Genomic DNA, 21,659 nt, shown 5'->3' with positions numbered 1-21,659 from the left:
AAAATACAGAGAAGCCTATGGGAGGTGAAGGATGTGAAGTGATGCCCCAGGAGTGCATGAATGAATGAGTCATGGGCAGTGGCTCTGGGCTTGGCTGGCAAGTCACGAACTTGGGGAAAACAGAGTTAAAAAATTGGTATTTAGAGGAGAGAGGTACTCATAGACCTCTTACTACACAGAGAATGTGTGAAGATAGTGGTTGTGTGTGGATGCTTACTAGAGGGTCTTTTGGGGATGGGGCTCTCTGTGATCAGGTTGGTGAGATGGCTTGACGGGTGATGCCACTCAGCCACACAGGGCTTGCTCATGGAGTCCCTGCACAAAGTGGCCGTGGTGGCTGGGATGGACACTGCATGGGCACAGCAATCGCATCACCACCTTGGTGACAAGGCTGACCTGGCAGCTGCCACCGTTGAGGGCCCAGCCTGCCAAAAGCAGCTGTTACTTTGGATGGAGACAAAACAGGAAATGGTAATTCTGAATAAAATGGCATTATGACAGATAAATATGCCAGTAATGATATAGTAGAGGTTTAAATAATTTTGAAATGATGAACAAGATTATACCAACGGGAAGAACTTACTATCAGTAAAGAAGTTAAAATGGTTTTAAAACTTTTTTTCCCTTCAGGCATATCCAGGCTGTTTTGAAAATAAGTTTGACCAAATCTTCAATGAAGTTTACTGAACTTATACATAATATCCAAGAGAATAAGGAAACATAGAGAGAGCTAGAAAACTCATTATTGTTTAGGCACCAATAACACTGATCCTAAAGCCAGCTAGAGAATAGATAAGAGAAAAGTATGATAGGATAGGCACTTCTAAGCAATTAGACATAAAGATACTGAGAAAAACAGCAGTAGACGGTGTCCACCAATGAGCTATAAACAATTTAAAAATCCTGCCCAGGTTATGTATTCCAGGAATACAAGAATACTTTAACTTATCTGCAATGCATTTTACCACTTCATTAAAGAATAAAAGACAGAGACGGTCCCATTTCACCAGATGTAGATGAAATCCAACACTCCCTCTCACCTACATTTCTTCAGTTATCTCCACTTTTAAGAGCTTGTGATCATTTTTCACGTTGGCAGCATGCAGAATAAAACTGGAATGATACACAGAAGATCAGCATGGTCCCTACACAAGGGTGACATGAAAGTTCGTGAAGCAGTCCATATTTTTAAACTCTCAACAAACTAGGTATTGAAGGAACATACCTCAAAATAATAGTAGCCACCTATGACAAACCCACAACCGATATCATACTGAATGGGCAAAAGCTGGAAGCATTTCCCTTTAACATCAGCATAAGACAAGGATGGCCTCTCTCACTGCTCCTCTTCAACATGGTGTTGGAAGTTCTGGCAGGAGCAATCAGGTCAGAGAAAGGAAGGATATTCAGATAAAAAGAGAGGAAGTCAAATTGTCTTTGCAAATGACATGATTTTGTGTCTAGAAATCCTGATTGTCTCAGCAGAAAGGCTTCTTAAGCTGATAAGCAACTTCAGTAAAGTCTCAGGATACAAAAATCAATGTGCAAAAGTCACAAGCATTTATATACAACAACAATACAAAAGCGGTGAGTCAAATAATAAATAAACTCCTATTCACAATTGCTACAAACAGAATAAGAGGGCCGGGTGTGGTGGCTCATGCCGGTAATTCCAGCACTTTGGGATGCTGAAGCCGGCAGATCACCTGAGATCTCATTTGAGACCAGCTTGGCTAACTTGGTGAAATCCAGTTTCTCCTAAAAATGCAAAAATTAGCTGGGCATGGTGGCATGCACCTGTAATCCTGGGTACTCAGGAGGCTGAGGCAGGTTAATCGATTGAACCTGGGAGGTTGCAGTGAGCTGAGATGGTGCCATTGCACTCCAGCTTGCGGAACAAGAGCAAAACGCCATGTCAAAACAAACAAACAGACAGAATAAGATGCCTGGGAATACAGCTAACAAGGGAATTGAAGGACCTCTTCAAGGAGAATGACAAATCGCTGCTCGAGGAAATGGGAGAGGACACAAACAGATGGAAAAACACTCCATGCTCATGGATAGGAAGAATCAATATCGTGAAAATGGCCACACTGCCCAAAGTAATTTATAGATTCAATGCTGTTTTCATGAAACTGACATCTCTCACAGGATTAGAAGAAACTACTTTAAAATTCATATGGAACTAAAAAGAGAGCTTGTATAGCCAAGATGATCCTAAGCAAAGAGAACAAAGCTGGAGGCATCATGCTACTTGACTTCACATTGTACTACAAGGCCAGTAACCAAAACAGCAGGGTGCTGGCACAAAAACAGACACATGGACAAATGGAACAGAACAGAGAACTCAGAAATAAGACCACACATCTACAACTATGTGATCTTTGACCAACTTACCAAAACAAGCAACCGGGAAAAGGTTTCTTATTTAATAAATGGTGCTGGGAGAACTGGCTAGCCATATGCAAAAAATTGAAACTGGACCCCTTCCTTACACCTTAGACAAAAATTAACTACGATGGATTAAAGACATAATTGTAAAACACAAAACTATAAAAACTCTAGAAGAAAATCTAGGCAATGGCATTCAGGACATAGGAAAAGTCAACAATTTCATGAAGGAAATGTCAAAAGCAATTGCAACAAAAGCCAAAATTAGCAAATGAGATCTAATTAAATAAAAGTGCTCCTGCACAGCAAAAGAAACTATTATCGGAGTGAACAGACAAGCTACAAAGTGAGAGAAAGGTTTTGCAATCTATCCATCTGACAATGTCTAATGTCCAGAATTTTCAAGGAACACACAAGGACATGGTCCCTACACAAGGGTGACATGCAAGTTCGTGAAGCAGTCCATAGTTTTAAACTTCAAATTTTCAAGGAGGACACAAGGTTCTGTGTCCTCCAGGAAACCCAGGTTTCTGCTGGAGCTGCGAGGTGCAGGGACACCCTGAGAGAGAATGTGGAGGTTTTGCTGATCATGGACTGAGAATTCCAGGGGGTGCAGTGGGAAGATTTGTGGAGTTGGGGAGGGAGGATGATGTGGACAGAAGAGGAGTGTGCAGAGCCTCGTGGATTCAAGTGCAGAGTATGTGGGGGACCCAGCGTGACTGACACAAACAGGGAGAGGGCGTGATAAGCTCAGTCGTGGTGGGCTTGAGGAAGACGATGGTGCTGAGGCTGTGGGAGACAGGGGAGGAGGAGAAGGGGTGGCTCTCACCTGGGCTCTGTCCATGGAAGTGAGGATGGTGGAGTGGTTGGGTCTCCGTGCTGTGTGGACCTTTCTTGACCACCTGATGACAGTTTGGAGTTCCTGACACAGCAGGCTTCTTAGAGGATTGATTCTTGACCCCAAGGAAAGGAAGTGAGCTCATTCTAGGTCTCAGGGCTACCCTGATGCCTTCTTCAGGGGGTGCCACGTCTGGGTCCCCCGTGGATCCCAGCACAGGAGCCCTCTTCTGCCCTGCTGAGGGGACCAAGGCCCAGGGGAGCTGTGCTCAGATTTCATAATGCCAATATATAGCTCCGCACCTTGGAATATTATGTGGACGTGGAGGTGTTTTTCCCAAATAAAAGAAAACTAAGTAAATGGGACCCTAAAAAAAAAAAAAAAAACAACTGAGCAATGGAGAGTAGAAGAAAATTTTCCTACTTTTCAGTTTCCCTGAATGTTGGTCTCAAGGGGCTGGAGAGAGAAGTTGCAGGGAGAACAGAAACTCGGAGAGGGCTGGAGCTCCCAAGCGCTGCTCACCTCCACTAGAAAGACGCGCGGGAAATGGTTAAGGCAATTTCACATCACTTTGAAATTCTGTAATATTAGGGAATTGTAGTAACTCTCTTCAGTGTAATAATAATACTGTTGTCGGAAACATGTTATTTTTTAAGAGATGACCACCAAAGTATTTAGAAATGAAGGTCATGCTGTTGGCAAGTGATTGCCTAATGTTTCAGCAAAAATCGTGGACATATAATTTATTACATACACAAAGGAAATAATTAGATCTATGGTGACAATTATATTCTTTCCAACTTTTGGACTCTGAAATTTTTAAAATAACTTGGAAGAAAAAATTAAAGCTAATACTACATAATCACATGAGAAATGTTCACAACGTCATGTTGAATGAAAATTAAACTTCAAGACTGGCTGAGGTGACTCATATCCAATCCCAGAGCTTTTAGAGGCTGAGCTGGGAGGACCACTTTAGGCCAGGTATTTGAAAGCAGCCTGGGCAACATGGCGAGACCCGATCTCTCCAATACACTAAAAAGTTAATGAGCCTGGTGGCAGGTGCCTGTGGTTCTGGCTACTTGGGAAGCTGAGTAGGGGGATTGCTTCAGCCTGGGAGTTCAAGGTTACAGAGAACTGTGATCATACCACTGCAATTTAGCCTCAGTGACACAGCAAGACCATGTTTCAAAAAAAAAAAAAAAAAGTGAGAGAGAGAAGAAAAAAAAATAGATCAGGCCTTTCAAAGCATTCAAGAGCATGTGCATGAGAATGTCAGTTGTGTGTGGATGTGTCATTGTGTCGAGAGTGTCTGAGTAAGCATGTGTGTCAATATGTGTGACAACATCTTTTTGTCTGTGGGCAATGGTGTATGAGTCTATGTGTGCATTCATTCATTCATTTATTCACTCAACAAGTATATTTAAAGTAACAGTCACTGTTCGAGGCAGCTGTGAACAATCAAAATCACTGTCCTTGTCCTCATAAAGCATGTATGCTAGAGGACAGAAAGAGTATAAGCAATTAAAATAAACACATTCATAGCTGGGCACAAATGTATGTAATCCCAGCACTTTGGGAGGCTGAAGCGGGAGGACCACTTGAGGCCAGAAGTTTGAGAACAGTTTGGGAAACATATCAAGACTCCGTTTGTACCAAAAGTAAATACAAAACTAGCCGAGTGTGATGGCACACACCTGTAGTCCCAGCTACTTCGGAGGCTGAGGTGGGAGGATCACTTGAGCCCAGGAGTTTGAGGCTATGGTGAGCCAAGATTGCAGCACCGCATTCCGGCCTGGGTAACAGCACAACCCTGTCTCTCAAAACAAATAAGTAAAGAATTCTTAAATGTTAGTAAAAGGGTTGCGAACAAAAACAAAGCAGGGTGGGGTGAGGGGGATGGGAGATGCCAAGTGGGCAGTGCAGAGACAGGCTCCGGTGGGCATGAGGAGAACGTGGGGCGGGGGGCGGGGAAGGGAGCCCTGGAGATGAGTTTCAGGCAGGGGAGTGGCTGTGCAGAGGCTCTGAGGTATGGACACCTGGGGTGCTGGATAAACCGTGATGCCTGGGCGGGCCTCGGTCTGGCCCCACCGCACAGCCACACCTGGGTAAACTGGGCGGTCACCGGAGAGGGCCTTGCCCACGACAGGGACTTTTCACCATGGTCTCCGCCCTCCCCACACCCCAGTTCCTCTGCCAGAAATGAGCGCGTGATCACGCCTCGGGCGCCCTTCCCGGGAAGAAGTTGCGCACGTGTCACTGCTGTCACAGGAAGCAGGAGCGCTGAAAAGGAAGAAGGAGCAGAAGAAAACGTTTCTTCTTTCCGGGTTTCTGGAGGGTGGGCCCGGAGGGCTGGAGAGGGGATGAGGAGACAGAAACCTCAGGGGCGGCTCCAGAGCTTCCCGCTCCTCCCGCGGGTGGGGTCCCCGGCTGCCAGAGGCCGCTTCACCCCGCCGATGCCCAGCCCGGCTCCGGGTCTCTGCCTGACCCACCCCCGCTCCTCCCTCCGCTGCTCCGCAGAATCCGAGCGCGGCCCGCGGCCGTGCGGATGGGGGAGCTGCCGGGCAGAAACGGGGCGACACGGAGAGGGGCCGCTCGGTGCCAGGCGCGGCTGGGGGCGCCCAGGGGAAGGACCCGGCTTTGTGGCCGAGGCCAAGGCCGTGGCTGCCGGCTGCATGCTCTGTTTTCTCAGCCGCTCCGAGGACTCTCGCCCACGGCAGCACCGAGGCTGTTCTTCACGGACCACCCAGTCCAACCGCTTATCCATTGAGAACTGCGCACATAGGTCAGTTTTTGATACGAATTGCAGCAGGAAAAAACCTGGATGCACAGTTTGAAAATGATGAACGAATGACACCCTTGGAACAGCCCTGATGATCTGGGGTTCAGTGGAAAAGGAACAGGACAAACTTCACGAAGAAATAAGAGAATTTAATCGAAATTCAGGCTGTCGCTGTTTGTATGGAAAATGGCAACTTTAAAGAAGCAGAAGTCTTTGAAAGAATATTTGGTGGGCTGGGCGCGGTGGCTCACGCCTGTAATCCTAGCACTTTGGGAGGCCGAGGCGGGTGGATCACGAGGTCAAGAGATCGAGACCATCCTGGTCAACATGGTGAAACCCCGTCTCTACTAAAAATACAAAAAAGAAAAAAATTAGCTGGGCGTGGTGGCACGTGCCTGTAATCCCAGCTACTCAGGAGGCTGAGGCAGGAGAATTGCCTGAACCCAGGAGGCGGAGGTTGCGGTGAGCCGAGATCGCGCCATTGCACATTGCACTCCAGCCTGGGTAACAAGAGCGAAACTCAGTCTCAAAAAAAAAAAAAAAAAAAAAAAAAGAATATTTGGTGATCCAAATTCTTATATGCCTTTAAAAAGGAAATTGCTTATGATAATCTCTCAGAAAGATACATTTCATTCCATGGAGTAAATGAAGAGTTATGTGAATTATGTGCTAAGTGAAAAATCATCCACCTTTCTAATGAAGGCAGCCGCAAAAGCATAGAAAGTAAAAGAGCAAGAACAATAACTTCTCAAGAGAAACCCAATGGTAATGATGCTGAAATGGAAACCGAAGCTAATTTGGATACAAGAAAAAGGTCTCACAAGAATCTTTGCTTATCTAAGTTGAAACATGGAACCCAACAACAAGACCTTAATAAGAAAGAAAGAAGAGTAGGAACTCTTCAAAGTGCAAGAAAGAAAAAAGAAAGCAGAAGAGCCAGTGAAAGTACGATACCTGTTTCAAAGGGTCAGCTGGTGACTCCTGGAAAGCACTGAGCTAGAAAAAGACAGATGTGGCTTTGGGAAGAAGACAAGAATTTAAGCTCTGGAGTGAGGAAATTTCGTGAGGGTAACATCTAAAGTACTGTTGCAGTATAAATTCAACAACCTGACAAATGTCATGTTAAAAGGCACAATGAAGAAACTAAAATGGATTTGCTCAGACAGTGAAGACTGATTGTGTTTGTAAAAGCTTGGTGAAAGGACAATTAAGTATTTTGGTTGCTACGTTTTGTTTGAAACTTGCATCATTGATGTATTTTAAAACTTTACATTGTTACAGTATTTTTCTGTGACCATCAATTAATATGAGGGTTTGTACTATAAGAGTTAAAGTATATGCTATCGTATTCTTTAAGAACTTGATTTTGATAAACTGTAAATTTGTCGAAGCCTGCTACATTAGCATTCCCACGCACAAATCCTGTTCCAATGAAAAAATTAAAAGCTGATATAAAAAAATTTAATTAACCTATTTTGTATCTGTAGGCTGACCTCAACCCTGTAACGTAACCCATTAAAATGAATTTGCTAGATGATTGAATAACAATAGTCCTTTGGTATGAGAAAATGACTTGGTTTATGGCCTTAATATGCTACTTAATTACTTAAGACATGTATTAATAGAATGATAAATGTACAAAGTAACCTATAAGTAACATTCTTTTGCTTTCAATGGTTTCATGTAAAGAAAAAAAAACGTGAACACAGTAATACCCAAGGACACAAGTGAACGATAGACACTGGGAAGGGAGGGTGGGAGTGAGAGCTGAAAACTGCCTACCGGGTGCTCTGCTCACTACCTGGGCAATGGATCATCTGTGCCCCACACCTCAGCAGTGCAGTGTACCCAGCTAACAAGCCTGCCATGTGCTCCCTGAATCTAAAATAAAAATAAATTTTATTATTACCCATGAAACAAAATCTGTACTATTAGCAAGAGTCATTTTGCGTCTCACTTGGAAACAATTTGACTTTTGTTCCAGTGTTTAAACTTTGACAAAAATGGTTTTGAATAGATCTGTATAGCCTGATGCCATAAACATAATATAACCTGATGCCATAAATATAAGATTCTCTGATACATTCATTTAACATATCAATATCGGGCCAAAAATAATATTGTGTAAAGTTTAAATAGCTATTGACTATGAGCACCTTGACGTCTATGATAGGTAATAAACAAGGCCATACATACCTTACTAAGCAGTTTTGGTTTTTCACTAACATTGCATTTTTTAAAGATTTAAACTCACAGAATTATTGAGCATATTGACTTGTGTGCTTTATTTAGCAAGTGAGTAAAAATATTGGAATAATAAAGCATTTGCATAAAAATCAAATGGAAGTGTGTTGTAATCTGTATTTTACTTCCTATTAAGGTTTTATACGTTACTTTCCCATGGTTCCTGAATTTATCTTATTATATACTATATATAATCAGAAACATGGATAATTTTTTAAAAGAAGAATCTGACAGCTGCGCGGCGACGCCCCCCTGTGGCCACAGGGCTAAGAACGGTGGCCCTTAGCTCCATCCTCACCTGCTCAGCCGAGACCTCCCCTGGGTCTCCCTGGGCTCCCGGCAGCAGGAAAGGCGTCTGAACACAAGAGGGCGCCCCTACCCCATGTCACGGTTGGGATCGGCCGCGTCTGTGTGGGTCTATTGATGGGCTTTTTATTCTATTCCATTGATTTAAGCCTATTTTATAACAATGTCGCACTGCTTTTTATTATTAGAGGTTTATAGTAAATCTTGAAATTACTCAATATGCATCCTCCAAATTCCTTCTTTTTAAAATTATTTCAGCTATTCAAACTTATTTATATTTTCATAGAAATGGTAGCTTCAGCTTGCCAATTTCTTTTAACATTTCCTTTAAAGCTCACTGGTGTCTTAATTGAAAATGCACTTAATTTAGTAGCTCAGTCTTGGAGAAGTAATAACACTGGATATTCCACTTCTTGAATACGCAATTTCTCTGTTAATTTTGATCTTCTTTACTTTCTGTCGGTAGTGCTTGTAGACTTTAGTGTAGAAATTATACACACTATTAAAAAATTGATGCCTGAACATGGTATTACTTTGCTAATTTTTATTTTGAGACAGAGCTTTGCTCTTGTTGCCCAGGTAGAATGCAATGACGTGATGTTGGCTCACTGCAACCTCTGCCTCCTGGGTTCAAAAGATCTCCTGCCTCAACCTCCTGAGTACATGGGATTGCAGGCTTCCACCACCATGCCCGACTAATTTTGTATTTTTAGTAGAGAGAGGATTTCGCCATGTTGGCCAGGCTGGTCTGGAACTCCTGACCTCAAGTGACCCACCCACCTTGGCATCCCAAAATGCTGGGATTACAGGAGTGAGCCTCTGCACCCGGCCTGTTTTTATTGTATTAATTGAGTTGTGTTATTTAATTTGCAGTTTATTTGAATCAAACACTTCCCCATAAACCAATCTGGAGTGACATATTTTTTTTAAATTTGTATTTGAATTTATTAACTTCTTGCACTGAATTTTTGGTCTTTGTTCGAGAGAAATCATTGTTCTTGGTTCTTTTTTCTTCTAATTTTGTTGTCTGCATTTTCTTTTTTTAATCTGAGTAATGTTGGCCTCATAAATCCAGTTGAAAAGAGTTGCATCCTTTAATTTCTAAAAAGGTGTGTGTAAAATTGATGCTATTTTCAACTGTGTGTTTCATATAATTCATCAGCAAAGCCTTCTGGACCTTCTGTATTCTCTATGGGAAGGATTTCAATTACAAATTCAATTTCTACAATTTATATATGGCTGGTCACATTTTCTATTTCTTCTTAGATCAGTTTTCATGAATTTTCTCTCTCAAGGAAATTGTTCATTTGGATGTCAAGCTTATTGGCATAAAATTATTAATATTCCTTTTCTTGACCTGAAGGTCACAGTGGTCTGATGTTCTTTTATTCCTGTTATTGTTAATTTGTATCTTTTTGTCTTGATGAATCTAGTTAGGGTTTTATAAAATTTACTGATTATTTTCCCGTACAAGCAAGTTTAGGATTTGTTAATTTTATTTATCTTTCTAAGTAATTGACTTCAGTTTCATTATTATTTCCTTCCTCTGCATGTTCCTTTTCATTTCTTATGGCAGAAGCTAAGTTACTAATTTGACATCTTCTTCTTTTCTAATAGAGGTACTTAAAAATGTCATTTTTTCTCTATTATTTCAGCTGCACCCCATAGATTCTGATTTATTTTACTTTAATATCCTTCAGTTTAGAGGATTTCCTAATTTCTCTTGTGATTTCTACTTTGACAAAATTGTCATTTAGAGTTTTGATGTTTAATTTCTAAATACTTGGTATTTTTACAATCATGTATCTTAGTCCATTTCGGCTGTTGTAACAGAATACCATAGTCTGTGTGGATTATAAACAAAAGAAATCGATTTCTCACAATTCCAGAGCCTGGGAAGTCCAAGGTCAAGACAATAGCGGAATGAGTGTGTGATTCAGGTGTTTCCAGATTCACAAATGGTGTCTTTTCTCAGTGTTCTTACATGGTGGAAGGGGCAAAGGACCTGAATGAAGTCCCTTTTATAAGAACAGTAACCTAATTAATAAGGGATCTGCCCTCATGACTTAATCACCTCTTAAAGGCTCCACCTCCAAACACCATCACTTTAGGGATTAGGTTTCAATATATGAACTTAGGGAATGACCAAAACATTCAGTCCACAGGATCACCTTATTGCTACCAATTTCTAATGCGTTTTCATATGGTCTGAAAATACGTCTTGTATGATTTCAATATTTTCAAATGTATTGTTTGATGGCCTGAGATATAGTTTCTCTTGGTAAATGTATAATTCACACTTGAGACAATATATATTTTTTCACTGATGTTCATATGTATTTATATACATAAAGTCTGTGTGGTTAATGTTTTTGTTTTTCTAGTTCTTTGTTGGAATTTTCTATAGTTTTTAAATTTATTGCTAAAGTTTTAACATATCTAATCATGCTCATAGAATTCGCCGTTTCTCTCTGTAATTTTATCCATTTCTTTGTGAACTCTGAAGTTAAGCTATTGGGCGGATTTCTGACTGCATGTCTTTTTGTTGGATTGATGCTTTTGTTATTGTGAAATGTCTCTCTCTCTCTTTTTTTAATCTCTGGTAATACATTTCATTTGAAAATCTCTTCTTTACTGGTAGTAATATAACCGGTAGCAATATAATGCTTTCAACCCCCTTATGCTTACTGTTCATGTGACATTGCTTCTTCCGTCAATTTTCATTTAACTTAGACCTATGTGTGCAGGCGTTAGTCTGTTTTCACACTGCTAATGTTGTAACCAAGCGAGTTGTAAGGAAAGTGCCACACTCTGAGATAGAATCAGGAGTTCTTTGTTGCCAGTGACCAAGAGACAGCTAACGCTCAAAATTCTCTTGGCCCGGAAGAAGGGGCTTGATTCCTTTTTACACTTTGCTTAGAGAAAGGGGGTAATCACCCCCTTGCATTTTGTAAGTCCAGGAATATTCAAGTTGGATTTAGAATTGGAATGATAGAAGATCCAGTCACAGACGCCATCGATTCTTTGATTTTTGTCTCTTGGATTCCTCGTTTTTCCTGATTATCCACTCACAAGTTGACTCAGCTGGGAACCTGACCATGAATGTAGTGCTTTCTGGCTGGGCTCCGCCCCTCATCGGGAAGACCAGGTGAAAAGGTAAAGAAACAAACAAAAACCTGAATTCTCCCTTGGCAGTGTGGGTCATATCCACTGTCTGGGATTTAAAATGCCTCTTCATGTGCAAGGCGAGGTGGTCTGACCTGGAAAATGCTCGGTGGCATTTCTGGCACCGGAACGGGCGTTGCCCAGTGTGTTTACCGTAGTGCCTGGTCAGTTCATCTGAGCAGACGAATTTCCATCCACAGCCCTGGCAGTCACCGTGGTAAGGTTTCTCACCTGTGTGGGTTCGCAGGTGTGCCTTGGGATGGGAACTCTTTGTGTGGGTGGCGGTCCTTTTCTGGGACACGATCGTCTTCCCCTGTTTGGCCTGGGCTCCTCGGCAGGCAGGAACCCGGCGGCTTGAGCTCTTGGTCATGGAGCGGCGGACTTGCGGCTGAGTCTGGTCAGGCAGGAAGGATGGGTAATCGGGCCCTGGGTGGGGATGGAAGCCGGGGAAGTGGCAGGCAGGGTGACAGTCCCTGCTGCTCAGCAGTTCCTCAGGTCCCAGGGGTCGGGGGCTGCCGCCCCAGGGGGACGTCGTGTGCAGCCCGCCGTGGCCATGGCTGGGAGGGGTCCAGCGCCTGAGTGGGTGCACGAGGAGACTCCTCCTGCTTGATCTGGGGGTACGGGCGCTGCGGGCCGCCGTTGTGGGGGCCGCCACCACCACCACCAGGTGGCTGCTGTCAGGGCCGTCTTCGCTGCCGCTGATGACAACTGGCTGTGTACTCGCTGCCCGGGGGCGCTCAGTGACGCCTTCAGCACGAACTTGCCAGTCACCCCAACAGCTGGCAGCTGCAGCTGCAGCGGTGGAGTGGACCCCGGCTCCAACTGCGGCTGCAGCAGGTCCGCCGCAGAGCCGCCAGAGGGGCTCATGTTGTGGATGTCCTCCAGGTCGAAGGAAGCCGTCGGAGGGGGAGCGGACTTTCTGCCACAGAGGAGGCCTCCGCCCGTGGGGTCCCCACGTCTGGGTCGCCCCGCCGGCATCGGACAGCCGAAGCTGCAGGTGGAGGGTGCGCTGGCAGGGCCGCTGCTCGACGGGAACGACGAGGAAAACGCGGATGCTGACAAGGGTACAGTGGCGGCCACCGACTGCTGATGGACAGCGAATTGGAGAGAACAAGGCCCAGGTCCAGGAGATCGTTAGGCTCCTCGGTCTCTCTCCGGGGCAGGGGGGCCAGGTTGCTACGGCTGCAAGCTGCAGTGGCTCCGGCAGGTCTGTGGCCACGGTCGCCACCACTAGGTCCCGGCGTGGCCAGGAAGCATTGGGGGAAGTCCTTCATGTGGGAGAGCTCCTCCTGCCAGCGGCTAATCGGGTTATTTGGAGCACCTGCTTAACACAGTGTCCTCTCCCTTCCCGCCCGGCCAGACGCCAACGTGGAGAAAGGTGGGAGCAGCGCCTCGCTGACAGCCCTGTTAGACCCCCCAGGTGGCTGCCGCATGAATGTGAGGGCCCAGAAGGTCCTCGGGAGCCCGAAGCATCTGGGGCACCTGAGCCCCAAAGTCAACGAAGAGAAGACTTAGAAACGAAGCCAAAACCCAAACCCCCAAGTTGCCTGACGTCCTTCTTCTTTAGATTAAATATAAATTAGAGTCATCCTTTTTAAAAAGTTTCTTTGTTTACAAAGCTCTTAGAAAAGTAGACAATCTTATAAAAATAGACAATCAGCAAGGCAAGAAAGTAGGCCCGGTGGCCGGGCTGCCCTCTCTTCCACTCACCAGCGTCCTCCACCACTATCATGGTCACCTGGGTTGCTGCCGTGGGCGCAGGGGCTGTGGCCAGGGCAGTGGGCAGGAGGTGCCACTCGGTGAGGCTGCCACGGCGGAGAACTGGTGGGTGCTGCAGGGCACGGAGTCTGGGGAGCTGGAGTCTGGATGCACGGAGTCTGGGTGCGCAGAGGCCACAGGCGCGGGTCATGGGCCTGTGGGTGGGGAGGGGACCGGAGGGGCGGCGAGGTCACTCGGCGGCTCCTGGTGCCTCCGCTGCCTGCCACGGCCTCTGCTCCCCACGCGCCCGCTCCTTCTCTCTGGGAAACTTGGAAAAACTCTTAATATGTGCAGATTCCTTAGGCTTTCTTGATTCTTTCCGGGCCTTAAGGTAGATTTAGAGAATTATAAATTCTTGCAACAGAAAATCTGCATTAAAAAAGTCTTCCCCGGTGATCTTTAGGCAGCTCATCTACAGACAGGTTCTTAGACACCCTGGCAAGTTTCAATGTTGAAAATTGTTTCCTCTTCCCTCAAAGCAATGACAGGGCAGGTGGCCAATGGACGGGGCCGGAAACCGAGGCGGCCCCCGAGGGCGCGTCTAAGGCAGAAGACAAGGACCGCATCCTAAAGCTCGTCCCGTCCCGTGGAGCTGCAGCATTTCAGATCAATACTGCAAATACCCCCGAACTGCCAAGGAACACGGCCCAGGCACCCTCTGAGGAGGGATTCTCACTTTTAATTCCTCTGTTCTTCATCTTCTGCTCTATTGGAACCCACAACCTTCGAGTGGATCTCTCCCGTTCTGGGAGCGCAGCTGTTCCTGGGACTCGGCTCCAGCTGCTGCCCACTCTGGCCTAACCCGGCTGTGCCGTGGAGGTGGCGGCCCCTTTAAGGCCCCGCTGCGCCTGCGCCTGGGGCTCTCGGAGGAGGGGCCGGAGCGGAGGACCAAGCGGCCGCAGGGGGGCGGTGGGCGGTGGCTGAGACAGCGGGGGTGCCGGAGGGGAGGGGCGGGGAAGGGCGTGGTGGGGCGGGGCGGGGCGGAGTGGGGGCGGGGCGGGGATGGGAGGGGCGGGGTGGGGGCGGTGGCGGGGGAGGGGAAGGGCAGGGGAGGGGCGGGGAGGGGAGGGGAGGAGCGCGGTGGGTGCGGTAGCGGGGAGGGGCTGGGGCTGGGAAGGGCAGGGGAGAGGAGGGCGGGGAAGGGCAAGGGAGGGGAGGGATCGGGAGGGCTGGGGAGGGGAGGGGAGGGCAGGGGAGGGTTGGGGAGGGGAGGGGAGGGCAGGGGAGGGCTGGGGAGGGCTGGGGAGGGCAGGGGAGGGCTGGGGAGGGCAGGGGAGGGCTGGGGAGGGCAGGGGAGGGCTGGGGAGGGCTGGGGAGGGCTGGGGAGGGCAGGGGAGGGGAGGGGAGGGCGGGGGAGGGGAGGGGAGGGCGGGGGAGGGGAGGGGAGGGTGGCGCCGCCGCTGGGAGCCGCTCAGTGAGTGCGGCGCTTCTGGAAACGCAGGACAGGCGGGCGGGCTGCGGAGGGCGGAGGCGCGGGGCGTGGCGGCCGCCATGCCTGTGGGAAGTGGAGGTTTGCCGGGAAGTCCACCAGCGTTTGTGAGGTGAGGGCGCCGCGCCAGGCCGCGGGCGGGGAGTTCGGGACCCCGGCGCGCAGCTGGGTTGACGCGCGCGGGGGCCTCCGCAGCGTTTGCTGGGCGAGCCGGCCGGGGCGGCCGCCGGGTTGGAGTCCCTGCGCCGGGTTCCTCTCCCCGCGGCCGCCGCAGCCCTCCTCTCGGGGCGCCGGGAGGAATCCCGCTGGCGGGAGCGGGTCTTTGGGGCTTCTCAGATGATCTCACCGGGCGTCCTTTCACCGAAGCGCAGCAAGACTTTTGGAGCGGTGTCCTCGCTTTCCTTTTTTTTTTTTTTTTTTTTTTGCTGGTAAAGCTGCTTTCCACAGGAAGTCTTTTCTTGAAGTGCTATCATTTCTTTGGGGTACAGTGTTGCTCACCCGAAGGAATGACTCCCAGTGCTCGAGGACGTTAAAGTGATCTGCTGGTCGTTTTAAAGCTTTGTTCTGAGCTGACACGCGTTAGTAGCTTTCTTTTGTTGTTAAATTTTATTGGTAAAATTTCACCTGTGAACCAGCAGCTCGGTTTTCTATTCTAAAATGCTAGCTTTAAGATTTCTGAGAACTTTGTGTCAAAGAAGTCTTTGAAAAGTTACAGAAGTCTGTGGAAGAAGTTGACAATTTGAAATGTCCAGGTGGGGGGGCAGTGGATCACACGTGTAATCCCAGCGCTTTGGAAGGCCAAGGTGGGCAGACCACTGGAGCCCAGGAGTTCCAGACCAGCCTGGGCAACATGGCAAAACCCCATCTCTACTGAAAATACAAAAATTAGCTGTCTGTGGTGGTGTGTCCCTAGCTACCTGGGAGGCTGAGATGGGAGGATCTATCAGAGCCTGGGAGGCTGAGATTACAGTGAGCAGTGATCTTGCCAGTGCACGCAGGCCTGGATGGCAGAGGGAGAACCTAAAAAAAAAAAAAAAAAAAAAAAAAGTACAGGTAATAAATTTATACTAAGTAAAATTCACCACAGATGAAGAAATAGAACATTGCTAGATTGGGGTATATATGTAAGAGTCACGTTGTTGGTTTTAGAGGTATCAGATATTGTTGAACATTTTCCCAAAGTGGTTGTAAAACTTATCAGGGAATATTCTGCTTATCCCACATCCTTGCTGATGCTTGTCAGTTGAAAGTTATTTTGCCATTGGAGTAGAGGTGCAGTAATGTATCAGTGTGGTTTCATTTTGCCTTTTCCTGGTATTGAGGTTGAGTATTTTTTACTACCATTTATATGTCCTCTTTTGTGAAGTGCCTGTTAAATCTCTGTATCCTGTTTTCAGGATATGCTTGTTTTTCTGTTGATTTGTAACACTTTATTCTGGTTATGTGTCCTTTCTAAGATATATACATATTGCATTTCTCTTTTTTCAAACTGTAGCTTGCCTTTTCACTCTTTTAATGGTGTTTTTAAATGAATGGAGATTCTCTATTTTTTTTTTTCTTTTTTAGACAGGATCTCACTCTGTTGTCCAGGCTGGAGTGCAATGGCACAATTACAGCTCATTGCAATCTCGACCTCCCAAGGCTCTGGTGATCCTCCTGCCTGAGCCCCCAAGTAGCTGGGATCTGCAGGGGAGCACCATTATGCTCAGCTCTTTTTGTATTTTTAGTAGAGATGGGGTTTTAACATGTTACATAGGCTGGTCTGGAATTCCTGGGATCAAGTGATACACCTGCCTTGGCCTCCCAAAGTGTAGGGATTACAGGCATGAGCCAGTGTACCCAGCCTGAGTTTCTTAATTTTAATGAAATTATACTTGATCAATCTTTTCCTTTATGGTGACTGCTTTTTGTGTCCTGTTAATCAATGCCTAACCTAAGAATATGAACACATTTTTTTCTGTGTTAACCTCATAGCAATTTTATTTTAGTTTATGCTTTTTTTTTTTTTTTTTTTTTCAGACAGACTTTCACTCTATTTCCCAGGCTAGAGTGTGGTGGCATAATCTCAGCTCACTGCAACTTTCATCTCCTGGATCAAGCGATCCTCCCACCTTACCCTCTTGAGTACCTGAGACCATAGGCATGTGCTACCATGCCTGGCTAATTTTTGTGTTTTTTTTTGTTTTGTTTTGTTTTGTTTTGTTTTTTTGTTTTGTTTTGTTTTGTTTTTTTGTAGAGATGGGCATTCAACATTTTCCCAGGTTAGTCTCAAACTCTTGGGCTCAAGTAGTCTGCCCACTTCAGCCTCCCACAGTGCTGGGATTACAGGTGTGAGCCACCCCACCCAGCCATGATTCACTTTTTACTCTACTAAAAAATAGCCATCTCTACTAAAAATACATGGATGTGACTGTTTAATGTAGCACCATATATTGAACGGAACATCCTTGTCCTTCTGGACTGTGTGGCACTTTTTTTCATAAATCAGATGGCTGTATGATCATCTGATTTATGAAATCAGTGTGGGTCTGTTTCTGGACCAACCTGAGCAGCATAGTGAGATCCCATCGCTACAAAAAATCATAAATAAAGATGTAAAATGTTTTTAAGTGGGTAGAGAAGATGGAGTCAGAGGTGATAATTTATAAATGATTGTCAATTTTTGGCTACATACAGGTGTTGGTAAGTCAGATCTGTTGGGAGTTTAGGCAACATGTATTAAGAGAATTATGTGTTCAGAATGATTGCTAGATGTTCACTGACTTCAATTAGATGTTATTTGAGATTCACAGAGCTACAGGTTTTATTATTTTATTTATTTATTTGTCTTTTAAAAAATTTTACCATCTTCCTGTCAAGGCAGTAACTCTATACTTAATTGTTCTTAAGTATACCTAATTACCAGGAAAATTTTATGGATCATATCTAATTGTTAAGCCATTAAAGGACTGACGTGATGTAATGTAGACAATAGTATTCTACATAATAGTTTCAGGACTACATCAATGAAATTGTTTCTTTTTCTTCTTCTTCTTCTTCTTCTTCTTTCTCCCCTCTTTCTTCCTCTTCTTCTTCTTCTTCCTCTTCTTCTTCTTCTTCTTTTCTTCTCCTCCTTCTCCTCCTTCTCCTCCTTCTCCTCCTTCTTCTTCTTTCTTCTTCTTTCTTCTTCTTCTTCTTCTTCTTCTTCTTCTTCTTCTTCTTCTTCTTCTTCTTCTTCTTCTTCTTTCTCCTTTCTTCTTCTTCTTCTTCTTCTTCTTCTTCTTCTTCTTCTTCTTCTTCTTCTTCTTCTTCTTCTTCTTCTTCCTCTTTTCTTCTTTCTTCCTTCTTTTTTCTCCTGCATATAGTTTGAACATATCTTCTTCTCTTTGCTTTCTTGAGACAAGGTTTCGCTCTGTCGCCCATGCTGGAGTGCAGTGGTGCAGTGGTATGATCATGGCTCATTGCCGTTTTGACCTCTCAGGCTCTAGCAGTCCTCCTACCTCAGCCTTCTTAGTAGCTGCTGGCATGCACCACCATGCCAGGCTCAGTTTTTATTTTTTGTATACAGGGTCTTCCTATGGTGCCCAGACTGTTTTCAAACTCCAGGGCTCAAATGATCCTCCCACCTTGGCATCCCAAAGTGTTGGTATTACAGGTGTGAGCCATCACTCCTGGCCATTTTAGTTTTAATAATTTTATATTTTTCTAATTTAAAATATTTATTATTTATGAATGTAATATTGTTATGATTATTTTGTAAGTGTTTAATCTCATTTTCAAAATAAGCTTGTGGAAATTAGAGATCTTGTTTCTTATTTACTACTGTATTCTCAGTGCCTGACCTTGCCTGGTATGAAACAGATATTCAATAAATAGTTGTTAAATGAATGAATGAACCACATTCAACAATTCTCTAAGTATCACAGCTTTCACTGTCTAACAAATAAAATAGCTTGTATAGAATAGAGTCACAGTTAACCTGCCATAAAAGGAAATGTCAATGAAAATAGACCTTTGTATGTGTAGCTGCTAAGATTTGGGGGCTTTTGTTACTGCAACATAAACTAGCAAAGCTCAGTGAGACTGCAGATAGAATATACATATATAAATAGACCAGATAGACCAGTGGATGAGATTCCAAAGATAGTTCAATCATCATTAACTAACCACACCCACACTCTCTTAATTTCCTAACAGAAAGAATGGAATTCCTGTTCACTAAGATCTGCCCCAAATATTCCTTATTTTGTGAAAACTTCTCTGGCTACTCAGGAATCTCCCTGCTTCAGCCTCCCGAGTAGCTGAGATTGCACGTGTGCACTACCATGCTTGGCTAACTTTTTATTTTCAGAGACAGGGTCTTACTATATTGCCCAGGCTGGTCAGGACTGTTGATTGCATATGACAGAAACCCAGCCAATTCTAGTTCCTCACCGCCTTTCAATCTGCTCCTTTCTCAGTCTTCCCAGTCTCAACAAATGGCAGTTCCATCCTTCAAGTTCCCCAAGCCCCAAATCTTAATGTTAACCTTGATTTCTCTCTTTTACGTCATAGCTCGTATGAAGGCCAATCATGTTCAGACCCAGGCGGAGGTTCCTGCTGACCCAGGCTCTCACCAGCACATTGTCCTTTACTGTCCTCCTGAGGGTGTCTGGAGCTTCAGTGCTGTGTGCTCTCGGCCTCCATGCTGGGGCACCACTGACTCCTGCTGTCCAGGGCTTCCAGTGGACTCTCCGAGGCACTGATGTAGAATCTTCCCCATTCGGTTCACCAAGAGCAGCCTCATGCGGTGTGGGCTGACATGAAGAGCTGCCAGATCTAACAGGTAAAAATCACGAGGCACTGCCAGCTGGATGGGGTCAGAGAGTCCTCTCTCCATTACGATTCAGATGAGAAGGGAAGATTCCATAGGCCCTAAACATTGCAGCATGACCCGCATGTGCCACCCACGAGCTGCAGTGCGTGGTCAGGTGGAAGTTATTTGACTTCAGTAGAGGACAGTGTTCTCTTCAGGCCTTTTCCTCAGTGGCTGGATCTGCGTCCCTCTCCTCTCTCTTCCCCTCTCATCCCCCAGTCTCCATCCCCATCTCTCTCTCTGTTTCCACCTTGCTGTTCCCTTTCACCTGCTTTCACCTCTTCAACTTTCGTGATTCCCCCCTCCCTGTCCACCACATTTCCCAGGCTAAGGCTCCTGAACTGTCCTGTGTGGGGAGATGTGTCTGGATTTAGGTGGTGCCCTCTAGATGTGTCCAGGATGGGGAAACATGGCTCAGCTGCCAGTATAATGGTTTCAGAGAGTGGCCACTTTTGAAGGCCTTTCACATTTCCCATTCTAGAATTGTGTAGGACTTAAAATTGATGGGCCACAGTAGAATTCTTGGTTCCTCATGACCTTGTGGTGGTCACCTTCTTTCACTGAGCATTCACATGGTGGCTATTAGGTGCCAGGCCCTGCTCTGGGCTAGGGGCACCATAATGAGTAAATGTCAGATCACTACCCCATGGAACCCATCACTGCAGGCATTGAGAGGAGAAAGAAAGGGGCGTGGCCTGTTTGTGTTCTTTTCACGTGGTCACCTGCCAGTTCCTGGGGGAGTGGGAGCCAGTGCAAGGAGAGAAGCCCAGTGAGAAAGGCAAAGGGATGATGTCAGACCCAGGAGCTGAGGCTCACATTCCCCTGCAGCTGGGCAGCTTCTGGAGTGGACAAGGAGCAGCAGGGAACATTGTGGCCTGGTGTTCTGGGGTTCACTGTCTCATCTCATTCCTGTGGGTGCCAGAACTTGTCCAAAGGGAAGACTCAGTGTCTCTAACAACAGCAAGGCGGAGACAGAAAGTGTTTCAGAGAAGCAGGAATGATTGTCTGCCATGGAAACAGTATATGGATTTATAGTAGTGTGTCTCTCTAATAACTAGTTAGCATGTTCCTGTTAATTGAACATATCGGTGGTGTAAGTTTCCTTGGATATCCTCATCTTCACGTAAGTTTATCTGTTCCCCTATCCCTCCCTTCTTTCCTTCTTTTCCTTCCTTCCTGGGTTTTCTGATCAGGGTCATGTGAGGCTAAAATCCAGAAATGGGCTAGCTATGCTGTTTCTCTAGAGCTCAAGCTTTTATTCCAAGTTCACTGCAGATATTGGAAAATGTTTCTATTCTTGTTTGTGGGGGACTGAGGGCCCTTTTTCTGTGCTGGCTGTCAGCCAGGAGATACTCTGACTTCAGATGCCACCTGCTTTCCTCTTTACCTGTCTTTTCTATCTTTCAACCAATCACAACTCATGGAGTCCTTCTCAAGCTCCTTCCTTCTCTGACTTCATCTTCTCCAACCAGCCACAGAAAGCTCTGTCATGTATGGAGTGATGTGATTCAATCCACTTCATGCAGGTAACCTCATCATCTTCAGGTCATGTAACTGTCACATAAAAACATAATCACAGGAGTGGTGTCTCATCACCTTAACAGGCTTCAGAGACAAGGGTATGGCATGTTTGGGGACCATTTCAGAAATTCCATCTACCACAGTTGGACACTCACATTCCCCCATCTGCAAAATACATTCATCCTCTCCTCTAAAGTTTCCAAATTTCATGTCATTAAAGCATTAGTTCAACATGAAAAATGTCACATAGGCCACATCAGATCCAAAGTTTAAAATCTTATCTAAAACATCCACACCAGGTGTCAATGAGGCTTCTGAGGGTGTCCATTAAGTACAGATTATTGACATAATTGCCTTACCTCTGACGACCTGTGAAACTGAACAAACTGCT

The 21,659-nt window shown here is 45.6% G+C and overlaps 1 long non-coding RNA gene, 1 other non-coding gene and 2 pseudogenes across 7 annotated transcripts in view; 3 read left to right on the top strand and 1 right to left on the bottom strand.

Moving 5' to 3' along the window:
• The first annotated feature begins 1,082 nt into the window (after window positions 1-1,082).
• Window positions 1,083-1,190, top strand: LOC141582353 (U6 spliceosomal RNA). The gene has a single exon (XR_012515219.1). It is a non-coding gene; the product is annotated as a U6 spliceosomal RNA (small nuclear RNA).
• A 4,402-nt stretch (window positions 1,191-5,592) lies between these two features.
• Window positions 5,593-7,561, top strand: LOC141582196 (telomeric repeat-binding factor 1 pseudogene; annotated as a pseudogene).
• A 4,004-nt stretch (window positions 7,562-11,565) lies between these two features.
• On the bottom strand, window positions 11,566-13,159 carry LOC141582195 (Krueppel-like factor 4 pseudogene; annotated as a pseudogene).
• Window positions 13,160-14,874: 1,715 nt separating this feature from the next.
• Window positions 14,875-21,659, top strand: part of LOC141582124 (uncharacterized) — a 41,734-nt gene continuing 34,949 nt past the window's right edge. For all 6 annotated transcript variants that reach the window (XR_012514963.1, XR_012514961.1, XR_012514962.1 and 3 more), the window contains exons 1-2: window positions 14,875-15,025; window positions 19,447-19,717. This is a non-coding gene — a long non-coding RNA (uncharacterized LOC141582124). The remainder of the gene's footprint in view (window positions 15,026-19,446; window positions 19,718-21,659) is intronic.

This window comes from Saimiri boliviensis, chromosome 19 (assembly GCF_048565385.1).
Source record: "Saimiri boliviensis isolate mSaiBol1 chromosome 19, mSaiBol1.pri, whole genome shotgun sequence".
In the NCBI taxonomy this organism is placed as follows: Eukaryota; Metazoa; Chordata; class Mammalia; order Primates; family Cebidae; genus Saimiri; species Saimiri boliviensis.
The sequence above is the reverse complement of the archived record's forward strand: the minus strand, read 5'-3'. Positions and strand labels throughout refer to the sequence as shown.